At 37.1% G+C, this 9,234-nt stretch overlaps 1 long non-coding RNA gene across 1 annotated transcript; it reads left to right on the forward strand.

Moving 5' to 3' along the window:
• The first annotated feature begins 1,481 nt into the window (after positions 1–1,481).
• On the forward strand, positions 1,482–5,313 carry LOC126814748 (uncharacterized). The gene is made up of 3 exons (XR_007677737.2): positions 1,482–1,653; positions 2,790–3,010; positions 5,122–5,313. It is a non-coding gene; the product is annotated as an uncharacterized LOC126814748 (long non-coding RNA).
• Positions 5,314–9,234: the final 3,921 nt, after the last annotated feature.

Here is a 9,234-nt window from a genome sequence, read left to right on the forward strand (position 1 = left end):
AGGCGTGACTCGCTAATCAGGGTGTACATGATTTAATCCCGGTGTTAGCTATTTTCCAGCCTGTCATTTGTTTATGGCGAGGGGCCTGTTAATGAAAAGTGTCTATTCTTTTTTGATGAGCGAAAAAACTAATGTACTTTGTATACCTATGACAGCATGTTAAAGATCTCCTGACAGAAATTAAAATAAGATTAGACCGTAGCACCTATATCCGAACACAATTTCCCTCAATTCCCTCAGTATGACGGCCTTAATTAGCCGTCTCCATTAACCTGGTTGTAGTAGACAAGTAAGACGTTAAAGCCTAGCTCACAACTCACAGTACCGGCTACTATGGGCAGTCTACGAGGGAAACCTAAGTAAACCCATGTGTGAGACTTACACGTCAATTGCGCGTCTTCGGCACCGTAGAAGATCACAGATTGGCCGTAGACACTTTGAGTCCTGCACACCTGCACAAACAAAATTCTCCCCGGTTTCTTGCGGTTGGTTTGGTCTGCGAGCTCCCAAACCCCACTTCCCATGCGTGTCAACCTCGCTTCTTTTCATGTTTACCAAATGTTACCATAAATCATGAACGTGTCCATTAGATATACTACGAATTTCTAAAATGTTTTCACATTATGTTCTGTCAGTTCAGATTAATATGACACCATCATATATACGTTTCATGATTGGTGTCAGTTTCAATGCTATTTGTGCTGGTTTCTCGGGTTGCCAAGGAAAGTGCTCTAAGTCCTTCCAACGAGTACATATTGTCGTGCACGTAAACTAACTCGTGACCGTTGAAAATTAGAGAAGAGTAGGTGTGGCAATCGACCCCTCCTTCACATTGTAAACATAACCCTAAATACAACAAAAACTGGGTCATTCCCGATCTAATGGATAAATAGCTAAAAACTAAAATATACCGACGTTGATGCGCTTATAATTGATTTAACCCTTTATTTTCTATACCCTCTCTCTCTCTCTCTCTCTCTTCTCTCTCTCTCTCTCTCTCTCTCTCTCTTCACTTTCAAGTAAAATATACTAGAAACATATTTAAATTTTTAAATTATTACTAACACCCTCGCCTACTCATGCCCCAAGCTAGCCTTTGTTTAGCTCATACCTTTAGCTAATGACATTACCTTTTCAACCTGAACACCTCCGCTGATCAAGATATGATCTTTACCTTCCAGATATTATCTTCATTATGACTAACATACGGTTATAAAAGATTTGGATTAGTCCTCTTTAGAATCCCAACAACACTAAATAATGCTCGGAAACCGTGATTAACCAAAACGGAATATCAATTCCGAGGTTTCTAGCAAAGGTTAGAGGTGCGATTTCAATCCCCGTATTTAACAATAGTGTGTCACAACGACATTCACGTGTCCACATTTGCGAACTAAACATAGAAAACGGTCGAGTCAACATTTTTATGATCTGATTGTATCTGATCTGACGTCATAAGATCCCCCCTTTAAATATCAACTAGCTTTCGGACTCCTGTAAACATTCTTTTGTCGATACGTAAGTGAACTACTGTAGTATAATCTACATCTTCAGCATTATGAATCTTTTGATGGTTGCATTGTTCGCGGCAGTTCTTCTGGGTGCTGAGAGCAGAAGACGCACACGTTTGTCTTGCAATATCTACGGCAACGGGTAAGCATATTTCAGTAAATATAACAGCAGTAGAAATTGACAATCAACGGCAAGAATCGAAAATAGTGTGGGGTTTGTTTTTGGGGGTTTTTTTTGGTTTTTTTTGTTAATTTCACTTATCTATAATTTTGTCATTTTTTTATGTATTCATTTAGTTTTGTGTAAGATATATAGAATGTGTATATCTGTAACATATTACGTTTTGCAATACTTTGGGCGATGCGATATTGTCGGTTCATGTCGGTGATTACTGGGATCCGAAATTGAAGAATAAAATTTTGGAAAGCAAGTTACATGTTAGAAGTTAACCTTTGACATCTTAATCATATCACATCAAGTGCATTACATTTGCAAATAAGTGAGTTAGATTCCATATAAGTTTGGTTTGCAAGATTAAACATGGCTAATGAAACATGTGCTTTGAATTGAAAAAAATAGTAAAAACATTTTAGCATCCTCAAGGCCGTTATTGTTAATAGAAATTCGGTCAGAGCTTTTTATGTGTTTTATAAACTTTTGGCACTTTGTAAAATCCGGCTTCGTGTGGGATTATTCTTAACCCGTGATAGCTCCGTGATTTGTCACGTGTGAAGGGGATTGTTACCGGCTTGACAATGTACTAGGGTTACGGGGTGATAGAGCTATTGGGCTATAGCTTTGTTTTATATATATATATTTATTTGAGAAACCAACACTATATAACTCTCATTTCGTGAAATTAACAGTCACATACATTTTAAATACAGGATTTCCACTATGGATCTTTATGTCTTCATCAAGCAATTTTTGATCAAAACTAGAGAATTCTTGTCGAATCATGGCTCGACAATAAACAGTACGTCCTGTGCATGTCCAGTTCAATGGTAATAAAATTGAGTCATATTAGGAAAAGCAAAATAAACAACAACAAAAAAATTACATGTACTTACGTTAACTTGGATACCGATTTCCGGAAATCCACGGGATGACCATTTTGAAGGACCTGGGAATTGAAGAACAAAGATTAGGGTAGGCGAATTTGGCGTAATAAAATATAATCGGTCCGGTAATCGTAAGCCCATGTATTTTGGTTTTTGACCTTTGTATAGCATAGGGTAATCAACACCAATATCAATATTATTGTTTTTGTCATTTAGAATATATGGGGCTACTGATGGTGTTGAGGAAGATACCTCTATAGTGGGATGCAATGCCGGTCATATACACTGGAGTTACCCCAGAGGCAAATTCATATTAACATTTCTTAACGATGGAAGTTCTGACAGATTTCGAGTTTGTTTAAAGAAAAGAACAAGCAGTTTTGGCAGTATAAGAGATATCAGCATGGGCTTCACGCCTACAGATCTAACACTGGAAGGTAAAATATATTTATATTTAATGGTGTAATTAAAGAATACATGCTGTGAATATAAGCAAATAATACCTCGCTCGTCTCTATACATCCACGGCCCGTAAGATATACATCCAATTACAGAAATGAAATGAAATGATAAGGGTGTGTGTGTAGGGGGGGGGGGGGCTGCACCAATCGGACTAATGAGAATGTGTTAATAGGGACATTTTGCCTGAAAAGTGGCGCTACGACCTACTCTTATTTCGAATGTCAACTGTTTAGAGTGCTTTTACGTACACGCTAACTTGTAATCGGGGCAAAAGTTTTTGTACCACCGAACGACTAAACGCTGTTCCTTGCCAGGCTCTCCATCCTGCACCACGACAAGAGGGAACCATGCCGGAAAATCCCGAAGAACATCCTCGGCCAAAACCTGGGGTGAACCCGAGATCTCCTGATTAGAGGGTCAATGTCTTACCCACCGGGTCCGATATAATTAAAATTATACACGTTAAGCATATGTTAAAGATTGGGGTTACATCAAGATATATCATTTGAAATATATCATTTGGTTAGTTAAATATTTTCACTTGCACTACCTTTACGCCCCTTCCCTTCACCCCCGAAACTACGTTCCTTATAATTAGTTCCTTTTGTAAGGAACCTAATACAGAAATATAAAATATATAAACATTCGCACGGTTGGTTCGAGAATACAAACTAACTTTGGTTAGACCCCGAGGCACAATAACGTGCAAGTTAGTTACACATGTGTTCTGCATTTTGCTCTTTATTCAGCACACAGTGTTATTCATATGGACCATCTATGTCAAGGCTACTCTCACTATTTACTGAGAAATAAAATACACTGTAGCGTACAAACTAGCATCCGATTTCACTTGGTGTAAAACCACAGAATCTCTTATGATTTCAACAAATGTATGGGCGTGTGAAATGTGTCCACCATGAAAGGCACGCGTATGGTAACTGACATTTTAAATAATCTGACATGATGGACGTTATTGAAGACGTACGTGTTCAGAATCTCTTATAATTTCAACAAATGTATGTATGTATGTATGTATGTATGTATGTGTGAAATATCTCCACCATGAAAGACACACGCGTATGGTAATTGTGATTTTGAATTAATCTTATATGCACGTTATTGAAGACGTACGTGGTCATACTCTAGAAAGAATGAATGAATGAAATAGGGTTTAACATCCTACTTTTCTGGACCAACAGGGCTAATGAACTGTCAAGGATTCTTTTACGTGCAAGCCAATGTACATCGTACTGCACTGTTTTGTCCCTTCCCATCGACTAGACGATTTCCTTGCCAGATCGTCCTTTCTGCACCAGCCACAAGGGGAAACAACGCTGGTTATCCAGTGCCTTACTTTTATCCAGTGCCTTACTTACAGAGCTACAGTAGCACTATAAGGTAGAAAGAAAGTGTAATTGGTTGTACAGATTGCCATATCTATCAAAACATAATCTTTTAGAGGCATTTAGTAACTGGATAGAGCAATAGACAAAAACACATACTTATGGAAAACAGCTACTTAATTTATTTGGGCGACGTTTCGAAGAGTATTATCTCAACATTATCAAGAATACAAGAATTATGAGATCAATATATACAGAAAAACTATAACAACAATTCATGAAACCATACAGGACAACAACAAGATCAAAACATGTGGTCTAATAATCGTATGATGTATGTCGAGAGTAAGGTTACACGATCCAACCCATTCTATTATAATCCCACAACGGTGAAGCATAATTATCAATGCAGTTGAAATTTATATAATCACTTTTGAATCCAGTTCCATATATCTGGTGACTCGTTAACAAGAGATCCTGGATTCAATTCTGATGTTTGCCAAGAAAGTTTATCAAGATTTTCCAGGAGGGGTGGACAGGTCAAGAATCGCCTAGTCGTCCGGGTTCGACGATAATCCAACTTATTTGCGTGCAAATAAAAGAACTCTTACACGTAGGATGTTAAACCCCATTTCATTTCATTTCCGTAATATTGAACTTGTTTATATGCTATTTATTGAACTCATTCAAAATGCTAATATACATCATCAGAATAACTATTCTTATTATATTGTATTTTGCAGGTGACGAATTGTGTACGTGTCAACGACCAAACAGTAATGTAGTTGTAGAAATACAGGCACCAGAACAGCTTCTATACAGAGCTTCGTTACAATACAGAATAGATCGACAATAATCAACTCTATAGTCTTCACATGCATGTATTTAGATTAATTGTGCTATCTATATTTTGCAAAATAAAACATTGCTGAAAATATGTGTGTGCAATCTGGTTTATTTTGGTACAATATTATACAATATTCTGTTCAGACGGCTGTATACAATGCCATTTAAACAAGCCAGCCTTTTTGAGCCAGCTTAATGTAGCGTTCACACGGACTATAAACGAAAGCAGCTTAATCATTCAGACATCCACGATCATGTATATTATCATGCTTATATCCAACTTGAAACCTCAAATTTACTTCAAGTATAATCAATTGCGCATACCCTGGGCTAACTAGATTCTCAGATTGGTGGCTAACTGGGCTACTTAAATTTGTTTATATACCCTACCTTTGCGTTCAGATGACCAAATGTTGACTTAACGATCGCCGACAGTCTTAAAATGTATTAAAATAAAGCCTTAAAATCGATGCTATGTATAAACAGTCCTACCTCGATAAAAAAAAATAATCCTATTAATCCTATAATTCACTATTACATCGAATTCCAACTGCCAAGGGATCTTTTACGTGCACGCCAATGTATACACAGGACCTCGGTTTTTCGTACCATCCGAACGACTAGACAGCTGTCCTTGTCAGATCCTCGGTCAGTCTTTAACGGTATGTTAGTTGTAGCCTATGTATATGGTATGTACACATTGCAAGATTCAAGCTATGCGTAGTAATTGTAGCAACTTCTGAATAGAGTATGTCAGATGTTATGTAGAAAATTGAGAGTGTGATACAGGTGACTAATTATAGGCTTGTCACCTATGCCAGGGGCGTGATGACCCATGATTTTGCACGAGGAACAAGATTATGTGCGGCCCCCCAAAAAAACAATATGTATGTGTGTAACATATCTGACCCACGGTAAATGTTTGACACTAGTTGGGCTTTATGATTATGATTATAATCTTGAAATCGCGTGATTTTTTCCCATTTGCGAGGGGCGCAAATACTCAAAATCATGCCCTAAAGCTCGTCATTGCACCCCTCTATCATGGGTGTGATCTCACTATTAGACTAGGGATTTACCCAACAGGCATGAGAATATTTAAAGTGTCTAGAGTAGTCTCCCATTTTGTCGAGCACACGCGATCTCTGTTCACACATGTTCTAAATTGATGGGATAATTTTGAAAAATAGAGTCGTTCTTTAAAATGTTACAATTCATATTCGATACCCAATATCATTATCTTTAAAAGGGATATGTAATAAAATTGAATTTTTTTTTTTAAAATGCAAAAATCGTTTATTATGTTATTTCTAGCTTATGCTGGAAATTTAGATACAACGATACCGTTTGTCTACCTTCCAAAATGCAAGCTACAAACCGGGTCTCAGGGGGTCGAAAGGCCGTGCATCTTAATATAAGGTCTGTCATTGAATCAGCTGGCGAGGTTTCGATCGATCTCTCTCTCTCTTTCTCTCTCTCTCTCTGCAATTAGTTTGGAGGTATACTCTTATATCGAATTCCAAATGACAAGGGATCTTTTACGTGTATGCCAATGTGTACATGGGACATTGGGTTTTCGTCCTATTCGAACTACTAGACACCTGTTCTTCGTCCTGCACCACTGTCAAGGGCAAATGCAGGGATCGAACACGCGACCTCCAAGCTATAGCGAGCCAGCGTCTTCCCCATATACTATGGGGTCCCCATAGACGTACGAACCAGGTGTCGGGGCGGGGGGGGGGGGCACAGCCGCCCCACAAACTTTCGGGCAATCTGGCAGACGGGTAAAGTGATTTTTTTTTATTTCATCTACTTGACAAAATAAAGTGTGCCCGAAATAATAAAACACTAATTTTACTTTTCTTTTAATTGAATACCACGAATTTGTACTGAATTGACTATGGATTAAACATTTTGTCTGGAGCCACTCTACTTTGTGTGACATTTTTCGGGCATCGATTAGATGGTTGGAATTCAGGTCGGCATAGAGTGGGATTTGGTTACAAAACCAATGGGCATCTTTGGAGTTGCTTAACTCACGAGCTAGAAGTCCAGAAAAACGCATTTGCGGCAGTTAAATTTTCAAAATTTGAATGATTGCTTGGGATTCAGGTCACCCAGGTAGGCTATATGAGACCACATTGAAGTTGCTGTATTCACGGCCTGAAATAGTCTTCGTGGATCGTAAACGATTGATTGGTTGATTGGAATTCGAGTCAGTCACCTTAATTAGGCTGTATTAGAATACTTTGAAGTTGCTTTGTTCACGGGCTGGAATAGCAGGAAAACGCGTTTGCGGCAGTTAAATTTTCAAAATTTTCTCCCAACGGTCCCGTCTTCGTGGACAGTAAACTAAACTGTTGAGAGCGTTCGCTGTTTGGTGAGAGAGAGAGAAATGGGGTTTAACGTCCACTCGACACAAACTAGGTCATTTCGGGACTAACATATGGTTTAATTTTATTTCAATAATTCGTTTGCGCGTAGGGGTCTTTAGCAGTGGGAGGAAACCGGAGGACCCGGAGAAAACCCACGAGGTTGGACAGGCGACCCTACTCCTTGTCACGTGCAACCGGGGATTCGAAACCACGCCAGTCGACTCAATGACAGACTTTATGATACAGCGCGCGCACGCTAACCATTCAGCCATCCAACCCCCCTCGCTGTTTGGTTATTACTCTGAAGTATATTAGAATTTGTTATGCTGGGGGTGCGTAGTTATAGTAAGTCGAAGCACAGCGCTCTCACAATATTTTTTATTCAATGACGTTTAATCTGTCAGAAACATATAGGTAATAATTATCTGACGTCAAACTGGGTTTATTAACGAATGAACATTACAATACCATAAGATATTGAAATCACAAAAAAAAATCCCATAAATTACACATTAATCTATTACTCAATAATTGATTATATAATATTAGCATATATTATGTGAACAAGTGTAATTATAAGCTATTTCACATTATAATATTTTACATAAAATGTAACACACATTAATCAATAACTGAATAATAGTAATAATAATTGGAATTTTTATAACCAAAACTGGTGGCCGTTTGGATTTTGCCTATTTTCACTCATTTGGACACGGATTTCGGATTTTTGTTGATAATATACGTCTACACCGACCATAAACCGTGATCGGCATTTCTATGGCAGCAACTGCCCTGAATGGTGCGAAATTAAGTTAAAATGCCTGGACTATAAAGTATTATCGTATTATGTGAACAAGTGTAGTAAACTATTTCATATCATAACATTATGCATAAACTAAAATAAACATATATGAATTATTAGGCGACACGACATAAATATAAACTAACTGACATATAAGAAACATGAGTAATAATTATTTGACGTTGAACTCGGTTTATTAACGAATGAATATAATTGTCCGTATTTCGTCTCTTATAATTTATTCCCAGTCGCTATCGTCAACTTATTATCTTAATAATAATTAAACTAGAAATATTTGAACATATAAGAACATATTTGAACATGTATGATAAGAATTAAACATATAATACAAACGGTGATATAAATTAACAATTAACATATTTATATTATTGAGACTGAACTCAAATATAGGTACCAACCGAATCAGTGACTAGGACGCATATTAAACTATTTTGAGATAAGTGTTTAGAAAAGGTAAACATATAAGACAGCTAGTTCGAAAAAAAACTCTTAAGTTTCGGAGTAAAGATTAACTTATCCACTTTAAAACAATTAGTCAATTTAGATAAGTAATTAGACTAAAATATGTTCAACAGTATTATTGTAGCGAGAATTATCAGCCTTTATCTAAATCTTATATAATGCGCCTTTAAGGGCAGGCATAATATAAATTAGAATTTGTGCACAAACACCATTGGAAGTAATAAAAAAGCAACTATCTAAATTTACAAAATGTGCCTAATTTAACACGGTCAGTTTTATATACTTTCTTGAAGTATATCAAGATTACATGCAATATTTGTTAGATCTAAACGTAATCTTGTCAATTT

The sequence above is a fragment of the Patella vulgata genome, chromosome 3, assembly GCF_932274485.2.
Source record: "Patella vulgata chromosome 3, xgPatVulg1.2, whole genome shotgun sequence".
Classification (NCBI taxonomy): domain Eukaryota; kingdom Metazoa; phylum Mollusca; class Gastropoda; family Patellidae; genus Patella; species Patella vulgata.